The 18,936-nt window shown below is 37.3% G+C and overlaps 1 protein-coding gene and 1 pseudogene across 5 annotated transcripts in view; both read right to left on the minus strand.

Annotated features, from left to right (window-relative positions):
- LOC147823924 (myocardin-like) overlaps positions 1-10,530 on the minus strand; it is a 39,447-nt gene extending 28,917 nt beyond the window's left edge. For 2 of the 5 annotated variants that reach the window (XM_087191850.1, XM_087191847.1), the window contains exons 1-2: positions 6,608-10,530; positions 1,061-1,104 (exon numbers count right to left, since the gene is read on the minus strand). The gene's annotated coding sequence lies outside the window, so the exon portion shown is untranslated. Of the gene's footprint in view, positions 1-1,060; positions 6,566-6,607 lie in introns of those variants that run through there. The other 3 variants (XM_087191849.1, XM_087191846.1, XM_087191848.1) reach the window with 2 other exon arrangements.
- A 31-nt stretch (positions 10,531-10,561) lies between these two features.
- Positions 10,562-12,370, minus strand: LOC147823925 (MAP3K12-binding inhibitory protein 1 pseudogene; annotated as a pseudogene).
- Between the last annotated feature and the right edge of the window lie 6,566 nt (positions 12,371-18,936).

The following is an 18,936-nucleotide window of genomic DNA, read 5'->3' on the forward strand; positions in this document are numbered from 1 at the left end:
GAGAGGATGCTTAGGCTAATGAAACTTTCATTTTTCATTGCTGCTGTCTGGAATGATACCAGTGTGGGTTAGAAATGGGTATTTTCATCAAAAAGCACTGCCTGGTAACTTCATATGCCATTAATTAATTAAAAACAGAAATATGGTTTAATAATTAATGTGGATAGTGTTCTTTGGGAGGAAAAGACAAAACTGTTTCAAACATAAAACCTACAGCAGTGAAGGATGTAACCAAAAAAGTCCTGAGTAAATAAAAACTTAAGAACCATTTATCTGAGGCCTGTCGACATTTTGTCATCTGTTTTAGATATAATTCTGAATTAGTCCAATAGGTTTCCTGGGCTCTCAGTTTCCCACTTACAAAATGGGTTCTCTTTATCTTGGTGTAAAGATAGACCGAGTCATGGGCATGTTTCTTCTGAGATCATGATATTTGCTATGTGAAATTATATTCTCCTTTTATAGCGGTAATAAATAGCTTACTTATTCCATACCCAAGTGATAGTCTTAGGGATCTAAAAACAGTGACCTTTTTCCAATGCAGCTTTGTAATATTTAAGACCTGGTTTGCACACTTGCAGAATTTGATGCAACATATGTGAATTTCTCTGATTTGAACATTGGAATTTCTCTGAAAAAGGAAACAAAGACAAATTCAAAGTATGTCTATAATTATTGGTTTTCTAGTTTCTAAGAGACAGAGAACTGGAAAACTGAAAGAGAGATGGAGGAAAAGAAGAAAGTTATGATTGTTGATCTAAATGGACTTGGCAAGAAAATTCAAGGTACTTTTTCCTATCTCTGAAGTTGAGATGTTAGAAAGAAAGGAAGAGGCAGATAGATTAATCCCATTGTGCCACATTCTGCTCAGACAGTCAACAGTGTGTGGAAGGGTGCTGTGGGGAGAAGCCAAGGCAAATGAATGCTCTGAGAAAAAGAAGAGAGACTTTGTCCAGTCAACTTCTCAAAACTATGGTGAAGCTGCATGGGGTGTGGGTGCAGGAATTGCCCAGGTCATTCTTCTTGCTATTCAGGAGTATCACAGAATTCAGGGATTTACCAAGGCTTTGCAGTAAGTATGTGGCTGCTGGAGCTTGAATTAGTCTGTAAAAAAAATAAAGGCAGCACCATTCATACACAACTCATTGTATCTTCAAGTTCTTTTACACTGATCAGATCGTGGAACCATTCTGTCCAAACATCTCATTCTGGCCAGCTGTGGCTATCTGTGAGACTCTGTTGCTAAGTAGCAGCCTCTTTGACTTTAAGTTCTCTAAAATCTATTTTAATTCTCCTGCTCTCATCTTCTGTATTCCAGGAGGTAAGATTTCCCTCCTGTCCCTCTTGGGTTCAAACCTATTAGACTCTCTTTAGTAGCAGAGAGGAAGAGAAATTGTAATTTTTAACTTTCAATCCTTCCAGTACCCATTCTCATGTAGGAGCACAAAGTTGCCTAAAATTGTTTCTTTTTATTTTTTTGGTACTGGGAATTGAACTTGGGTCCTTGCACTTGTGCAGCAGGTGGCAAAACCACTGAGATAAATCTCTGGCCCCCCAATTTTTTTTTTTTTTTTTTTTTGGTGCTGGAGATCAAACTCAGGTTCTTGCACTTATGCAGCAGGTGGTGAAACCACTTAGCTAAATCCCCTGAAACTGTTAATAGAAACAATTAAATGGGGATAATTTTGGGCCCCTTATAAACTTCAGGGTCTTAGACACAGAAATCATGTTTGTGTTCTCTGTGTTTTCCCCAGAAGCTTCCTCATAGCAGGTGCATAGTTGAATATTGACTGAATTGCTCTATGGCCATTTTATTCAGTGTAATCCACATAGCTTATTATCCTTCTAAAGTTAGGCCTTGGTAGTGGTTAGAATCCAATGGTGTCATTTAAAAGATTCCACGTAGAAGAATGATTCTTTCCCAAAGAATCTTTCCCAAAGAAAGAATTCTTTCCCAAAGAAAAGAATTGTAGGGAAGAAAATACATATGAAATAGTGATAAACAGATCCAAGCCCCCAGAGATCTATGAGGGAGGAAGTTGGCTCTGCCCTAAAGAACCAAGCCTTGAGTATGAAAGGGAAGGACAGTGGAGTCAGTCCCTTTGAATCCTGGTTTTGGCGCCAAACCCAGCAATTCAAAATCTCCATCCTGAAATTCAGAGATGGGTTTTTGAGGTAAGTCCAAACAATAAATCCCTAAAATAATATTTCTAAGAGAATCATGAGATAATATTTCACCATGAAATGAGGATTTCACATTTTAAAAATGTGAATTTCACAACTGTTATAAACGTGAAGGCAGTGTTAGGATGAGGCTTGGGGCCCCACTTGAGGATCAAGAACATTTTCTTACTGTTTAAAGTTCTTTTAGGGGCTCTCCAGGGCTTTAAATCCCTACTCTTCACTTTTAATCAAGACATGATGCCTTTAAATTCATGGCATGAAATGGAAAGAGGGAAAAATATACTAAACTATGAGCTTACTATTGTTAAGGTATTGTTCACCAATGAGAACAAAGTGAATGGAAAAAAGAAGTGATGGGGTGGTGTTGTAAAAAACGAATTTATTACTGGTGGCTATGGACTCTTTGTTAACGAGCAGCAACCTTAAATCTTTCAAGATGAACATCCAGAAAGAAGGAAGCAGGTAAAATGAACCCTGTTGCGTTAGTTTTAGTAGCCAACTGAAAAGTACACAGGTCTCAGCTCATTAGAGTAAGTGAGAGAGAAACCTTATAACTTAGTTATCAACTTGGAGTTCAACTGAAGTGAGATTTATTGTAGAGCTAATTCAGTGGAGGTTTTCATTCAGCGTTGGCCATAGTAAGACAGGTTATGATGCAGAACTTGAAGTTCATTTCATGAATACCACTGGTTTATCCTTGGCATTTTCTCACTTTACTTTTTTAACTTTTCAAATTCCAACTGAATTTTTGATCACAAAAGATGTAAGTGTTTTAATGGTCCACTGAGTTCTTTTGAAAATTTGAGAAGAGGAGCTTACTAGGGATCAGGAGGCTCAGATTTGGCATTTGCTCTGCAACAACAGGGGAGAGTTGTGGGTTTTTTGTAGTATTTGACAAGATCCAAAGACTTAATGTAAAAAGCAAGACTGATTCTGCCAGTGGGTGGCTGGTGTTTCTATTGACTGTCCTAAACATAGCACTGCTACAATAACCTAAGAACAATAAGTTCCTGGGCTGACAGTTTTGAATTTAGGCAAATTATGAAAAGTTTTAAAATTTTGGGAAGGATTGCAATTTTTCCAAATTTCATAGCTAAAGGGACATTGTATGAATAATCTTATCCTGCAGACAGTTACATTCTTATAAATTAAAACTTCAAAAATGGGAGCATGTTGGACCTGGCATTGGGACATTTGAAAACTCTCTTAGGTCTCCTCAACCTCAGTTTCATGAACTTCAAAGACAAATGAGGAATTGATTAGTTCAGGGTTTTTTCTTTTTTGATTCTGAAGAGGACTAGAACTCAAATGAGGATTCTTGAGGGATCTTCGGGAAGGTATAAGGAGAGGCCTAGAAAGTGAAGCAGAGGCCCTAAACACTGCCTGTGTCAGTGTGTGTGTGTGTGTGTGTGTGTGTCAGTGTGTGTCGGTGTGTGTGTGTACAAATGGGTGATGTGTATATAAAGGATAATGAAATATAAGATGGATGTTTAAATAAAAATTATTACAGTAAAAGACACATTGCCATTAATTCCCCTCAAAATATGGAAACAAAATCTATGTAAATAGGGAAGAGTGGAGGGGATAAAGGGTGCACAGGTAATGGGGAAAAAAATAAGAACCAAGGGGGTGGGGATTTAGCTCAGTGGTTCCACCGCCTGCCTTGCAAGCGGAAGGACCCAAGTTTGATCCCCAGTACCAAAAAAACAAAAAAGAACCAAGATACATCATGTACAGTACAAGCACCCAATGATAGATGCAAACGTATTGTATACCTAAAATGTACCAATAAAGAATTAAAAAGAAAAAAAAATTTCTCCTGCTTTGAAGTTCTTCCACCTTCTGAAGCAGTTTTGGAAGTCCTCTTCTGTGAGTGTCTTTATGAGGCATGATAAAAAATACAGTGAATTTTGCTGCTGAGTACCATCCAATGGAAAGGCAGGGTTGTAACAACATCATGGTCATCTATCTTATTTACCAGATCTGACATGGGGCTGCCTTGGGCTCTTCCCCAAAGTCCAAATGACCATGAGAGATAAATTGCTTCAGGATATCATGGCAGCACGAATAAAGAAATGAAAGATGCCTTCCAGAACTGTTTCACAAGATGACAAGAATAATGGGATAAGTGTGTTAAATGCCAGGGGGAGTATTTTGAGGGGGATTAATGACACTGTCTTTTACGATAATAAAGTTTTTTTAAAAAATTAAACACATACAATAAATTTTGATTACACTGTATATGTATGTGTGTGTGTGTATATATATATACACAATTTCTTTAACAATAAAAAATTAGAAAAATCACAGAATCAGATGACCTCTGAAGGTATTAGGTTTTCTTCCTTCCATTCTCCTTCCTTTCCTTTTCTGTTCTGCTTCAAAAAATTCAAGCAATAGAATATAGAAATAAAAAATTCTTTTATAATTGTACTTATCTTTGTTTCTTGTCACTTTTCCCCTAACATCCGGGGACACTCTGAAGGACCACTTTGCTTACTGTTGTCCCTTTAATGCCTGGCATAGTACACTGTACATAGTCTGGTTTATTACAAAATTTGTTAATTTATATTGATTTGAAAAGATCATGAGTCTTGGCTCTTCTGCTCTTCTCTTTGCTGTTGGTATTTGCACATGTACCCGCAGGTCTCGGAGGAACACACAGCTCTGCCTTGAATGTCAACTGCATGTGTGGTTGGGGGTTGGATTGAGGGGGCTAACCAATCAGCAGGTGCAGAGATTTGCCCTGGCTTTAGATTTCTGAGAAGAGCTAAATGGAATGAGCCAGCCCAGGCAGGAACTACAGTGTGAGCCAGACCAGTACATGCACATTCATACAGCAGAACCTACACACTTGGAAAGCCTGGTTGAAAGGAGAAGGCTGAGTACTTTGCCATTTGCCTGACTTATAAAAATTATTTCATTATTTGCAGGGCTTTTTATTCTCAGAAATCATCTTAGTGATGCAATGGACTATGGATACAAATTTTCTGCCAAGCAGTATTTTGTTTATGTCTATACAATTTGATTTTGGAAATCCTGGAGAGCAAAATCTGGTATCACCATTGGAGTCTACTGTACAAACAGATGCTTGACTTACACAGCTGAGATGAGAGGTGTTATTTAAAAATATATTATAGAGTTATTCTGTCTTTACTGGTTGTTTTTACTGATTGCCACATTGAACTCCATATTCCTAACAAAAGTTTATTCTTACCCACATGCCAGCTGCAAGAAGCAGGCTGAGTATTCATGCACTAAACATTATGAACTGAACATTAAATCAATTGTGAAGCAACTTGAACTAAGAGGTCTTGGATCTATCTGCTCCATTTACCTTTCCAGAATTAAGGAGAAAGAAACATGGGCAAGGGCCTAGATTGTCAGATTTGAGTGGAAGTGCCTTGGCCTGACCTGATGTCTGCAGATCTTTATTTTCCCTTTAACACATTTATTGGAGGGCTTAGATGAAATAGACCACACATAGACTGGCTTCTTTGGCTTCCCATATACTTGAAATGTTGCTGGAAAACTCTTGAAATTGCAGGGGAACTGTTTCTTTTGTGCTTAGTGAACCGCTACAAAAATTGTATTTTAAAGTTACTTACTGTTTACTGTTTGTAGAGCTTAGCCATCAACAAAGAGTTACTTTTGACTTAACAAAAGTCTTGAAAAGCTCTTCCTCTGTTCTGGCTCTGAAGCAGAGAATAAACTTACAAGTACCTGAATTTCTGTGTCATTATGAATCGATTTAAATAATTTTATTGGGGAGAAAGATAGTATGATGTACAGAAGCTTAAACCATGATTTCATTCATTGAAGCTCTCTTTTCTTCATTGCCATAAATAACACCAAGTTAGCTTTAATTGTTGAACTGGTAAAAAATTTCAAATACTTCTTCTAAAAGATATGATAATCTTTCTTCTCTGATCCAAACTATGGACAGTGATTCAATATTATATAATTTGTGCCACAATGGTATTACTACTTAAAATTCTAGAAAAGATACACACTACAGTGTCCAATTAATTGTGGAATCAAGCTCCCCAAGCAGAACTGAAACCAGGGAGGTGAGAAAAAATAATTATGTGATTGATGCTTCTGGAAAGAATAGTAATTATGCCCAAATTTAAAAGGAAGCAACAGTCAAGGATATCCACAGTGAGGTGTATTTACCTTAAGAACAGCCCTGTCCTAGTGGAATTTTAAACCCTACCTGTTTGGCTTAGAGGGAAGCACCTTGCAGGTGAGTGCCAGTAGGGGGCAGAGCATCCAAAAACTGAGTTTCTGTTGACACAGATTATGTAAATCTCTTGGAAGATCTATATATTGGCTTAGACTAAATGACCTCTGAGGCACATTCCAGTTCTCAAATTGCATGTCCTTGGCAATCTCTTAGTAAGTAAGAGCCATAGGTACTCACGTGGTATTAAGCCTTGGTTAGCCAGTTGCTCCTGGGTCCTTCTCTGTTGAAGTCGTAACTGTAAAACTTAGAAAAGGAAGTGTTACTTTGCGAGTTGGGCTAAAATGATTATGATCACTTATATTTTCATAGCTCTTCTCATTTTATTTCTAGAACAATTCTGAAAATTATTCTTGAGTCTTTTCATTTCTGCTATAGATGCAGAGAGAGAAAAATGAGAGAAACTGAGGAGCTGAAAAGTCTGCAACTCCTCTGTGAAGTGAATATTATTTTTACAGGATCTCTCTCTCTCTCTCTCTCTCTCTCTCTGCTGCATTATTTGAAATGACAGATATCATCAAATTCTACTTGGGTGGTAGCCTGTGATTTCAAAAGGGGAGAGAGTGAAGAAAGAATAAGCTTTGGATTTCCATATTGGTTGAACTCCTATCTTTCACTCCTTGATAGGTGTGGAACCCTAGGCATATTGCTTAACCTTTCTGACCCTCAGTTTCTTTATCTGTAAACAGGAACAATGCCAGCTTTCCAGGGTTGCATAAAGTCTGATAAGTTAAGTATATGCACATTACTTAGCAGAATGCCTGGCATACATGATGCCATCAATAAATGATAGTGTTATGAGAACCTGAATTCTTTTGGAAATTCAAAGAAGAACTACTAGAGTTATGCCTTGCTTTAAAAAATTATAAAATTATTTAAACTCAATATCATATATATATTCCATATATTAGATATCTGTAACATGAATAGATTATACATCATGTACATTTAAATAGTAAACATTAAATGGTATAGAATTATTACACTATGAATGTGGTTTTTATAATTTTCTCTTTTCTCACTCTCAAACATATTCCTTCTCCCTTTCCAAAGACAAAGACCCATGTTTTGTCTTTGGACAGTTAGACTCTCCCCTTCCTGGATATATCATTTTCTCAGGAAGATTCTGAGTTTGCCATCTTAGTTTCTGCATTTAAGTTGCTCACAAGAAGAGTGGTAGGAACAAAAGTTTGCAAAGAATAGGATCCACTGCTGTACAGTGAAAAAGGAGACCATGAATTGCTCCTATAAAAGGGAAATTAGAATAGGAGGAAGAGAAAAAGTGAAAAGGCTATGTGTGCTGAGTTTCAAGTTCATTTGGTATTTTAGAGTAAGGCTTCAAAGCAAATACAGTTATAAGGTAAAATGAAAGTGAAGGTAATAGAGAAAGATAATTTTAAAAAGTGTTGCTGTGTGTTTTGAAATGGATTCTTATCGACATTTTGGGAGAGACCAATATTGTTTAAATTACTTTTAACTAATTTTGGTTGCTAGACTGTGCTTCATCTAATAAGCCCCATAAGACTCCATGTAAGGACAGGACAACAAAGACGACTGAATTATTTTAAGTTGTGGGGAAATGAAAATGATATGAGACTTATTTTAAGTTCACCTTTAGACCAACCCTCCTGGTTAAAACTGTAAACACTGGGCACACCATAAAGAAAATACTACCTGAGGATTCTAAACAGTAAATGAAGTCAGGCAAATTGCAGAAAGGAACCAAAACTTGGAAAACTGACTTGAGTGGAGCCTGAGCTTGCTGTTGAGGGAAGTTTGCATTGAGAGTGGCCTATAGTCATGGAGAGGCTGGTCACAGGCAACTAAAACTTCAAAGTAGAACAAAACAGCCAAAAGAATCAGGGGATCCTGGTCAGATGACCATGGCTTACTGCCAGAGGAGATAGGGAAATCAAGCAAAAGAGAGCACTGGAGAAAGTCAGGTTCCCTAATTCTGGGTCTGAAGCCTGCAAGGTTCACATTGACTCCTTACTAATGCTTCTGTGGAACAGGCCCACAGCAGCACAGCAGATCTGAAACCAAACTAAGATTTGAACCTCTGTACATACAGGCAAAAGACAGCTTAAAAATTAGATCTACCTGAATTAACTATCTGCTAAAACAAATGAAAACCCCCAGCATTTTCCAGAGGATTATAACAGAATCTAGTACTACATAACAAAAGACTCACCACAATGTTCAGGATAAAGTCCAAAATTAGTCTCCACTCAAAGACCTAGGTGGTTGTGACCCATTCTAATTAGAGAAGGCAAAAAGACAAATGCTAATCTCAAGATAACTCTGAAGTTGGAATTATTAGATGAGATGTTTAAGTAATTCAGCTATGTTGAATGAAGTAAAAGAAAGTATTCTTGAAATGAATGACAATACAGAAAATCTTAGCAGCAAAATACAACACAAAAAAGAAACCAAATAGCAGTATTAAAACTTAATAGTAGAATATATGAAATAAAAATTGTTTTTTTAAGAATAAAAGGTGGTACATGCCTATAATCTTAGCACTCTGGGGGTGCTGAGACAGGAGAATCACAAATTTGAGCCCAGTTTGGGCAGCTTAGTGACTCAGCAAGAATTATTACCTCAAAATAAAAATTTTAAAAGGGGGGGGGGGAGTTGCGCTTGCAGCTTTGTGGGAAGGCCCTGGGTTCAATGCAATTTCAAATACTTCAAAGTCAAAATCAAACAAAACCAAACCAAATGAAACCAAACACCCCCAAAAGACAACAGACAAACACAACAACAAAATCCCTAATGGGTTTAATAGATTAGTGAATATCACAGGACTAAGTGAGTATCATCAAGGATACAGCAAAGAAAAGGAGAGAAAAACGATAAAAATAGAGCCTCAGAGACCTGTGCGATAATACAAAAAAGTCTAACACTGGATAATTAGAGTCCCAGAAGAGAAGAGGAAGAAATAACAGTTGAAAGTACCCCAAATTTCACAAAAGAAATAAATGTATAGACTCAAAGATTTCAATAAACCCCAAAGCAGGCATATTGACAGAAACCTACACTTAGATACATAATAATTCAGTGTCAGAAAATAAAAGATAAAGAGAAAAATCTTAAAAACAATGCAGTGTAGAGAGGAAAATGTGGATTTGAATAAACATTGACTTTTCATCAGAACCCCAGGAGGCCAGGAGATAGAGTTAAAACCAAAACCAAAAAACCTGTCAACTTGGAATAGAAAAGCCTTCCAGGAATGAAAACAAAATAAAGATATATTCAGGTAAAGGAAAATAAAATAATCTGTTGCCAGCTGACTTTACTGCAAGAAATGCTTGAAAAGAAAATTCTCAGGTCAAAGGGGAAGTAACTAGAAGGAGACCTGGATATCCAAGAATAAACAGTTTCAGATATGGTAACTATCTGGATAAATATTAAAGATTTATCTTTTTCTTCTTAATTTAAAAAAGATGACTATTTAGAGAGGAAATTTAATATTTTGTTGTTGTATTCAGATGTAATCACATACAGAAGCCCAGCTATAGGGTGGATTTACAATGTCCTCAAAGACCCTTGCATTGAAACCTTGATCCCCAGTCCATGCTATTATTAAGAGGTGGTGGACACTTTCAGAAGTGGAAAGGAAGCCAGAACGTTGAGACTGTGCCCTTGAATAGGATATTGGGAACTAGATTCATTCCTCTCTCTCTTTGCTTTCTGACTGTCATGAAGTGAAAAGCTTCCTCTGCCATGAGCTCTCACTGTGTTATGCTGCTCCGCCGCAAGTCCAAAGCAACTGGACTAATCACGGACTAAAATTTCTGAAATGGAGTCAAATGTTTCCTCTTTATAAATTGATTATCTCAGGTATTTTGTCATGGCAAGAGAAAGTTGATTAAAACGGGTCCTTATATAAGTTTGTATACTTTACTTGCAGTGGTATATTAACTATCAAGGATAGAATGATATATATTAGGAATCCTAGAGCATTAATTTAAAAAACCCAGAAATAAATATAGCTTTAAAAATCAAAAAATTATCTAGGCATAGTACTGCATGGTTGTAATTCTAGCACTTTGGGAAGCTGAGGAAGGAGGACTGTGAGTTCAAGCCCAGCCTGGTCAAGGCAATGATTAGCGAGACCCTGTCTCAAAATAAAAAATAAAAAAGAAGGAAGGATGTGAATGCCCTGGTTTCAATCCTCAGTACTGGCAAAAAAAAAGAAATTAAAATAGAAGTCTAAAAGAAATCAAAATAATTCAAAAGAAAACAATAAAGGAAGAATATAGGAACAAGAGAGACAAACAAATCAAATAATGAAATCATAGCTCTAAATCCCACTATCCCACATCAGTAATTGCATTAAACTTTAATGTAGAAATGCCAAAAAGATAGACATTACAAGAAGGGATTCTTAAAAAACAATATTCAATTACATATTGTCTGAAAAAGATACCTTATATATAAAGACACTGATTATAAGGGAATAAAAAAAGATATGCCACTAAAACAGCATTAGAAGTCTAGCATGACTATATTAATATCAGATGGACTGGGCTTCAAGTCCAAGAGTACTAACAGATAAACAGGTGACATTTTATAATTACAAAAAGGACAATTCATCAGGAATACATAGCAATTATAAATAAATATAAGTCTAGTTACAAAGCCACAAAATATATGAAGCAAAATTTGACAAATTAAAAGGATAAATAGGCAACTTTAACAGCATAGTAAGAGACTTGAGACTCTTGTCTCAAAATTTGATAGAACTGAATAAAAATATCACCAATGACAGAACTTGAACAATATCAACCATCTCAGCTTAATTGAATTACTCATATTGATTAAATTTATCTTGATTTAGTTATAGAGCACTACAACCAACAATTACAGAACAAGTTTTCTTTTCAAGTGTACATGATGGATTCACCAAAGTATATTGGGCCATAAGAGAAGTAAATCGCAATCGCAAGTGAGAAGCAATCACAAGTGAGCCTCAATATTTTGTAGTCGTTCTTCTGCAGCCTGATTACCACAATCTCAAATATGTCCTGACCCTTGAATTCCTTCAGGTCTAGTCTGTGGTCCATATGTATTCATAACTCTAGAAACCTTTACATGACGTTTAAATCCAGGGTAAGGTGTAAAATTGGCATCCGTTATTGCCCAACTATTTTCTTGATTGCAATCAATAACATTGCAGAATTCTCTGACATTGTTTTCATCGATTTCAGCTTTCTTTCTTTCAATAAATGCAGATATTCTTCTGTCAATTTCTGGTTTTCCAGCCTTTATTTGAACTACTTCTGGATCAAAATGGACTTGCATCTTTTTCACATCTCCTAAATCACAATCTTTGTATTTTTCTTCTTGTCGGTCACCAGTGGGAAATTTGGCATTTAGTTCATTCTTGTTCCTTGTTTGTGTTTTTCTTATCTCTTCAATAGCAGCTGAATTCCCCTCTTTAATCATAGGCTGAAGTTTTGCTAAAAAGGGCTGTAAGTATAAAATGTGTTGCTCAAGGGCTCTAAAGAACAATGCAGGCTGGAATGCTGAGAGGCTCTGGAGCTTGTTCCAAGCGATTGTAATTTTCACCACATCATCTTTGCGGTTAAGCATTTTAAAAGGCCATGAAGATGCAGCACTTCATAAAAACTAAAAAGACATCTCAAATTTAGTGGAGTCATAGGTCTGTGTAATGGGACCATCTTAGAGGTGAAACCATCTGTCCAGCCAAGGTGTGCAGGGAGCAAAAGATTGTGCACAGCACCTCTTGGGAGTGGTTGGGGCTGCAGCTTTGCTCTAGTCTCCTGTCATTGTTGCTTGGACTTTTAAGCTTTGTGGCAGCAGCCATGACACCTTCACTGGCCACCCCTAATACCACCGAGGTACAATCACAACCCCACCCCCACCATATTTTGGTCGCTTAGGGGATGACTTCACTGTGGTATGATGTTCTTAATTCTTCTACTTTCATTTTTTTTTTTTGTCTGATTTTTTTTTTTTTTGTACCAGGGCTCGAACTCTGGATCCTGTGTTTGTGAGGCAGGCTCTGGAACCACTGAGCTAAATACCTAGCTGATGTTTTTAATTCTTTCAGGAAGATATCAAGGAGGGCAATAGTTGGATCAAATGATACCTCTAGTTGTAGTTTTTTGAGACATTTCCACAGTGGTTGTACCAGTCTACACTCCCATCAACAGTGGAAAAAGTTTCCTTTTTCTCCACAGTCCCTCCACCATTTGTCATTGGTTGATTTCTTGATAACAGCCATTCTTTCTAGAGTGAGATGGAATTTCAGTGTTGTTCTAATTTGCATTTCTCGAATGACCAGTGATGTTGAACATTTTTTCATATATTTAATTGATGTTTCCACCTATGAAGAGGTAGCTGAGATGAAGCTGAGAAGTGTCTATTCATTTCAGATGCCCACTTTTGGAATAAATCTTTAAATTTGTGGGCTCTGACTTTTACAAATTCTTTGTATATTCTAGATAGTAGTCATTTGTCTAGATAGTAGTCCACACTGTGGGGTGTCTCTTCACTCTGTTGGTGGTTTCTCTTGCTGTGGAAAAACTTTTTAAGAGCCAGGGATGTAGCTCAGTGACACCATGCCTGCCTGGCATGCTTAAGATCCCAAGTTCAATTCCCATGACTGAAAAAAAGAAAACAAACCCACAACTTTTTAAAAAGGTGAAGTCTCAGTCTTTGATTCTTTGTAGTATTTCCCATGTGGTCTGGGTTTTGTTCATGAAGTCTTTGCCTACTCCTGTGTCCTCAAGCATTCTACCTATTCTGTCTTCTGGCAGATTTAGTGTTTCTGTTTTAATATTTAGGTCTTTCATCCATTCAATTTTAGGTTAGTGCATGGTGAAAGACATGGGATTAATTTCAGTGTTTGGCATATGGAAAGCCAGTTTTTCCAGCATCAATTTTTTTTTGTATTAAATTCTTTGATTGGTACATTGTAGGTATACAACACAATTACATTTCTCATTGGGAATTGTACCTTTACATAATGCATCTTGGTTCTTATTTTTTCCCCATTCCTAGCCCTCTCTTCACGCCCTCCACCCTTCCCTATTTACAAAGACTTTATTTCCATTTTTCCCATTTCTCATCATTTTTCCTTTCCCTTCTTTCCTTTCCCCTGCCCCTCCCACTACCCCTACCCCTTTGCACCTTTTCTTCCTATCTTACATTATCGATTATTCATTCTAATCATTGGTACATTTTAGGTATACAATATAATGACATTCATCCTTGGAAATTTGCACCTTTACATAGTCTCTCTTGGTTCTTATTTTTCACCCTTGCCCAGCCCTCCCTTCAACCCCTCCATTCCTCCCTATTTACAAAGATTTTGTTCCTATTTTTCCATTTTCTCATATTAATCCCATTCCCTTCTGTGCTTTCTGCTAGCCTTCCCACTTCCTTCCCCTTTGCCCCCTTTCTTCCTATTTCACATTACCTATTATACATTTAGTCCTTATTTACACTTTCAGTTTCTCACACCAGAGAAATTATTCGGTATTTACACGTGTGTCCTATTTATTTCACTTAAGAATATCGCCTCAATGTGCATCCACTTAGCTATAAATGTCTCTAATTTCTCATTTTTTATGGCTGAGTAGTACTCCATTTTATAAAAACACATTTTCTTTATCCACTCCAGTTGATGGGCATTTGGGCTGTTTCCAAGTTTTAGCTATTACACACTGCGCTGCTATGATCATGGGTGCACATATATCACTGTGGTATGATTATTTAATTGTTTGGGGAAGATCCCCAGCCAGTGGAATAGTGGGGTCAAATGGGACTTCCAGTCCTAGTTCTTTGAGGGATCTCCATACTGATTTCCACAGTGGTTGCACTAGTCTACACTCCCACCAGCAGTGGAGCAGGGTTCCTCTTCCCCCACAGCCCTGCCAGCATTTTTTATTGGTTGATTTCATGATAGCAGCCATTCTTTCTGGAGTGAAGTGGAATCTCAGCATTTTCATTTGCATCTGTCGAATGACCAGTGATGTTGAACAGTTTTTCATGTATTTATTTGCTATTTCTACTTCTTTGTCTGAGAAATGTCTGTTCATTTCAGATGCCCATTTTTGGATTGGGTGTTTAAATTTGGGAGGTCTGATCTTTTTAAGTTCTTTATAGATTCAAGATAATAGACTTTTGTCTGAGGAAGAGCAGGTGAAGATTTTTTCCCACATTTTGGGTTGTCTCTTCACACTGCTAGTGGTTTCTCTTGCTGTACAGAAGCTTTTTAATAAGAAGAGATCCCATTTGTTGATTGTTTGTGCTAGTCCACAGGCAACTGAGGTTTTGTTCATAAAATCTTTTCCTACACTGATGTCTTCAAGGGTTCTACCTAACCTCTCTTCCAACTGGTTCAGAGTTTCTATTTTAATATTTAGATCTTTAATACATTTTGATTTTAGTTTAGTGCATGGTGAGAGATACAGGTCTAGTTTTAATCTTTGGCAAGTTGAAGCCCAATTTTTCCAGCACCATTTATTAAAGAGGCTATCTTTCCTCCACTGAGGGTGTTTGGCTCCTTTGTCGAAGATGAGATGGTTGAGTGTGTCTGGTATTGTTTCTGCATCTTCTAATCTGTTCCACTGGTCCTCAAGTCTGTTTCTTTGCCAGTATCATGCTGTTTTTATCACAGTAGCTTTGTAGTAGAGTTGCAGGTTGGGGATTGTGATACCCCCTGCCATGTCTCTGTTACCTAGAATTGCTTTTGCTCTTCTGGGTCTCTTCTTGCTTCAAATGAATTTTTGGATTGTTTCCTCAAGGTCTATGAAGATCTATGAAGATCTGCTGGGATCTCAATTGGAATTGCATTAAATCTATATAGCAGTTTTGGAAGTATGGCTATTTTCACTATATTAATCCTCCCTACCCAGGAGCAGGGGATGTCTGTCCATTTTCTGATATCATCTTCAATCTCTCTTTTCAGAGTGTCATAGTTTTCAGAGAAGAGGCCTTTGATTTCTTTCATTAGGATGATTCCTAGGTATTTCAGTTTTTTGGATGCTATTGTGAAAGGAATTATTTGCCCTATTTCTCTCTCAGTGAGTCTGTCATTGGTGTAGAGGAAAGCTATTGATTTTTGTGTGCTGACCTTGTAACCAGCTACAATTGACTGAATTTGGTTATTAAGTCTAGAAGACTTTTGGTGGAGTTCTTGGGGTCTTCTATATAGAGTATCATGTCATCTGCAAATAATGACAATTTGACTTCTTCATTACCTATCTTTATTCCTTTTATTTCTTTCTCTTGTCTAATTGCCGTGGCTAATGTTTCCAGAACACTATTGAACAAGAGTGGTGATAGTGGACATCCTTGTCTTGTTCTTGATTTTAGTGTGAAGGATTTCAGTTTTTGACCATTTAGCATGATATTGGCTGTTGGGTTTTCATAGATGGCTTCTATCATTTTGAGATAGAGACCATCTATTCCAATTTTTTGTAGGGTTTTTATCACGAATGCATGTTGGATTTTGTCAAATGCTTTTTCTGCATCTATGGAGATAATCATATGGTTTTTGTCCTTAGCTCTGTTGATATAGTGCATTACATTAATTGATTTTCGTATATTGAACCATCTCTGCATCCCTGGGATGACTCCCACTTGATCAGGGTGTATGATCTTCTTGATGGTCTTCTGCATTCTGTTTGCCATTATCTTATTAAGGATTTTTGCATCTGTGTTCATTAGTGAGATTGGCCTATAGTTCTCTTTTTTGGTTGGGTCTTTCTCTGCTTTGGGGATCAAAGTGATGCTTGCTTCCAGGAATGAATTTGGGAGTAGTGCTTCCCTTTCAATTTCACTGAAGAGTTTAAACAGTAGTGGCAGCAGTTCCTCTCTAAATGTCTTGTAGAATTCAGCAGTGAAGCCATCAGGGCCTGGGATTTTCTTAGTTGATAAGTTTTTAATTACATTTTCAATTTCATTGGTTGATATTGGGTTGTTCAGAATTTTTAGGTCTTCTTCATTCAACTTTGGTAATTCATATGTATCTAGGAATCTGTCCATTTCTTCTGTGTTGTCCATCTTATTGGCGTATAGGTTCTGGAAGTAGGTATTGATGATCCTCTGGATTTCTGCTGGGTCTGTTGTAATTTCACCCTTTTCATTCCTAATTGCATGGATTTGGGCCTTTTCTTTCCTTTTTCTGACAAGGTTGGCTAAAGGTTTGTCAATTTTGTTGATTCTTTCAAAGGACCAACTCTTGGCTTCATTGATTTTTTTGTGTCATTCTCTTAGTGTCCATTGCATTGATTTCTCCTCTGACCTTTATAATTTCCTCCCTTGTATGAGCTTTGGGGTTGTCCTGCTCCTCTTTTTCTAGAAGCTTGAGGTTCAGCATCAGGTTGTTTAATTGGGCTTGTTCTGTTTTCCTAATATGTGTATTCACTGCTATGAATTTCCCTCATAAGACTGCTTTCATTGTGTCGCATAGATTCTGATATGTTGTACTGTCATTATCATTGAATTGAAGGAACTCTCTGATTTCTTCTTTAATTTCCTCTGTGACCCATTTGTTCTTCAGAAGTGTGTTGTTCAATTTCCACATGTTTATGAAATTTTTTGAGTTTCTTTTGCTATGGCTCTCCAATTTCATCACACTGTGGTCTGATAATATACAAGGGATAACTTCAATTCCTTTGCACTTACTTAAACATGTTCTATGTGTGAGTATGTGGTCTGTTTTGGAGAATGACCCATGTGCAGCTGAGAAGAATGTGTATTCTGATTTTGTGGAGTGGACGACTCTGTAAACATCTGTTAAGTTCATTTGTTCAAGAGTTTGATTGAGTTCTAGTATTTCATTACTTATTTTAAGTCTAGTTGATCTATCTATTTGTGACAGTGGGGTGTTGAGGTCCCCCACTACAATTGTATTAGTGTATATATGACTTTTCATGTCTGTTAGTATTTGTTTTATATAGTTGGGTGCACTAGTGTTTGGTGCATAGATAGTTATGATTGTCATCTCTTCCTCTTGGATTCTTCCCTTTACAAGGATGTAGTGTCCTTCTTTGTCTCTCTTAATCAGTGTTGGTTTGAAATCTACTTGATCTGCCAAGAGGATAGCTACTCCTGCTTTTTTTCAGGTTCCTGTTGCATGCAGTATTGTTTTCCACCCTTTAACTTTCAGTCTATGAGTTTCCTTTTGAATTAAGTGTGTTTCTTGTATGCAGTATATTGTTGGATTTTGCTTCTTGACCCATTCTGCCAGTCTATTTCTTTTGATTAGTGAATTGAGACCATTAACATTGATGGTTATAACTGAAACGTATTGACTTGTCATTGCCATGACATTTTCTTTTTGTTGGGTTCTCCCCTTTTCCATTTAATTTCTTGTCACGCCGGATGGGTTCATTCTGCTTTGCTTCCTGGGGTTGTGATCCTCAATGTCTGTTCCTAGGATATTGTGTAAAATTCTTTGGAGTGCTGGTTTGGTATTCACAAAGTTCCTAAGGTGCTCTTTGTCATGAAAGTATCTTACTTCTCCATCCATTTTGAAAGGTAGTTTACAGGGTACATCAATCTGGGTTGGAGGCTGTTTGCTTTTAGGGCTTGGAATATGTCACTGCAAGCTCTTCTTGCCTTGATGGTTTGTGTTGAGAAGTCTGCTGTGATTCTGATGGGCTTTCCTTTGTATGTGATTTGTTTCTTTTCTCTGACTGCTTGGAGAACTTTGTTCTTCTGTTGTGTTTCTGGAATCTTAACAATTATATGCCTATGTGTAGATTTTTTTTGATCAAGGTTATTTGGAGTCCTATATGCCTCACTTATCTGTATGTCAAGTTCTTTCCCTCCTTGGGAAGTTTTCTGCCATCACTTCTGCGGACTTTTTTAATGTCATCTGCACTCCCTCCTGTTTCTTCATTGACTCCAATCAGTCTTATGTTATTCTTCTTTGCATCATCTAGCAGCTGCTGGATTGATTTCTCATGTTCCCTTATAATTTTGAAGCAATTTTTCTTTTCCTGGTCACTAATTGCAATCTTATCTTCTATACCTGAAATTCTGTCCTCACATTGGCTCATTCTGCTGTGTAGACTTTCAGTGGAGTTTTTCATGTCCTGGAAATCTATTTGCATCTGTTTTATGGATTCCATTTGTTTCTTATGTTGGGATTCCATCATGTTCCTCAGCTCCTCTCTAGATTTATTAATCATGTCTTGCACTAGGGGCACAATTTCTCCTGTTATCTGAGAAATTATTTCTGATTTCATTTTTTCCAGATCCCCTTTTGTTGCCAGTTCAGTGGGTCCAGATGGTTGAGTGCCAGAGTGTTCCATCTCATTTCCCTTTGAGGTTGCTGTAGGTGATCTGGAAGTCTGGTTTTGAGACTTATTTACATGTTTTCTCATTTTGACTGGGGTGGGGGGCTGTTAGCACCTGCACGGCTTACCTCCTCTGAGCTGGGTGAGGTGGGCCAGGGGCCACGAGCAGAGGTAGGGATGGTGACCCAAAAGCCCTTTCCTGTGGGCTGGGAGCAGCAGGAGGGATGG

The sequence above is a fragment of the Heterocephalus glaber genome, unplaced genomic scaffold (genome assembly GCF_053883595.1).
Source record: "Heterocephalus glaber isolate CG9 unplaced genomic scaffold, H.glaber_assembly_v1.0 deba00001564, whole genome shotgun sequence".
Classification (NCBI taxonomy): domain Eukaryota; kingdom Metazoa; phylum Chordata; class Mammalia; order Rodentia; family Bathyergidae; genus Heterocephalus; species Heterocephalus glaber.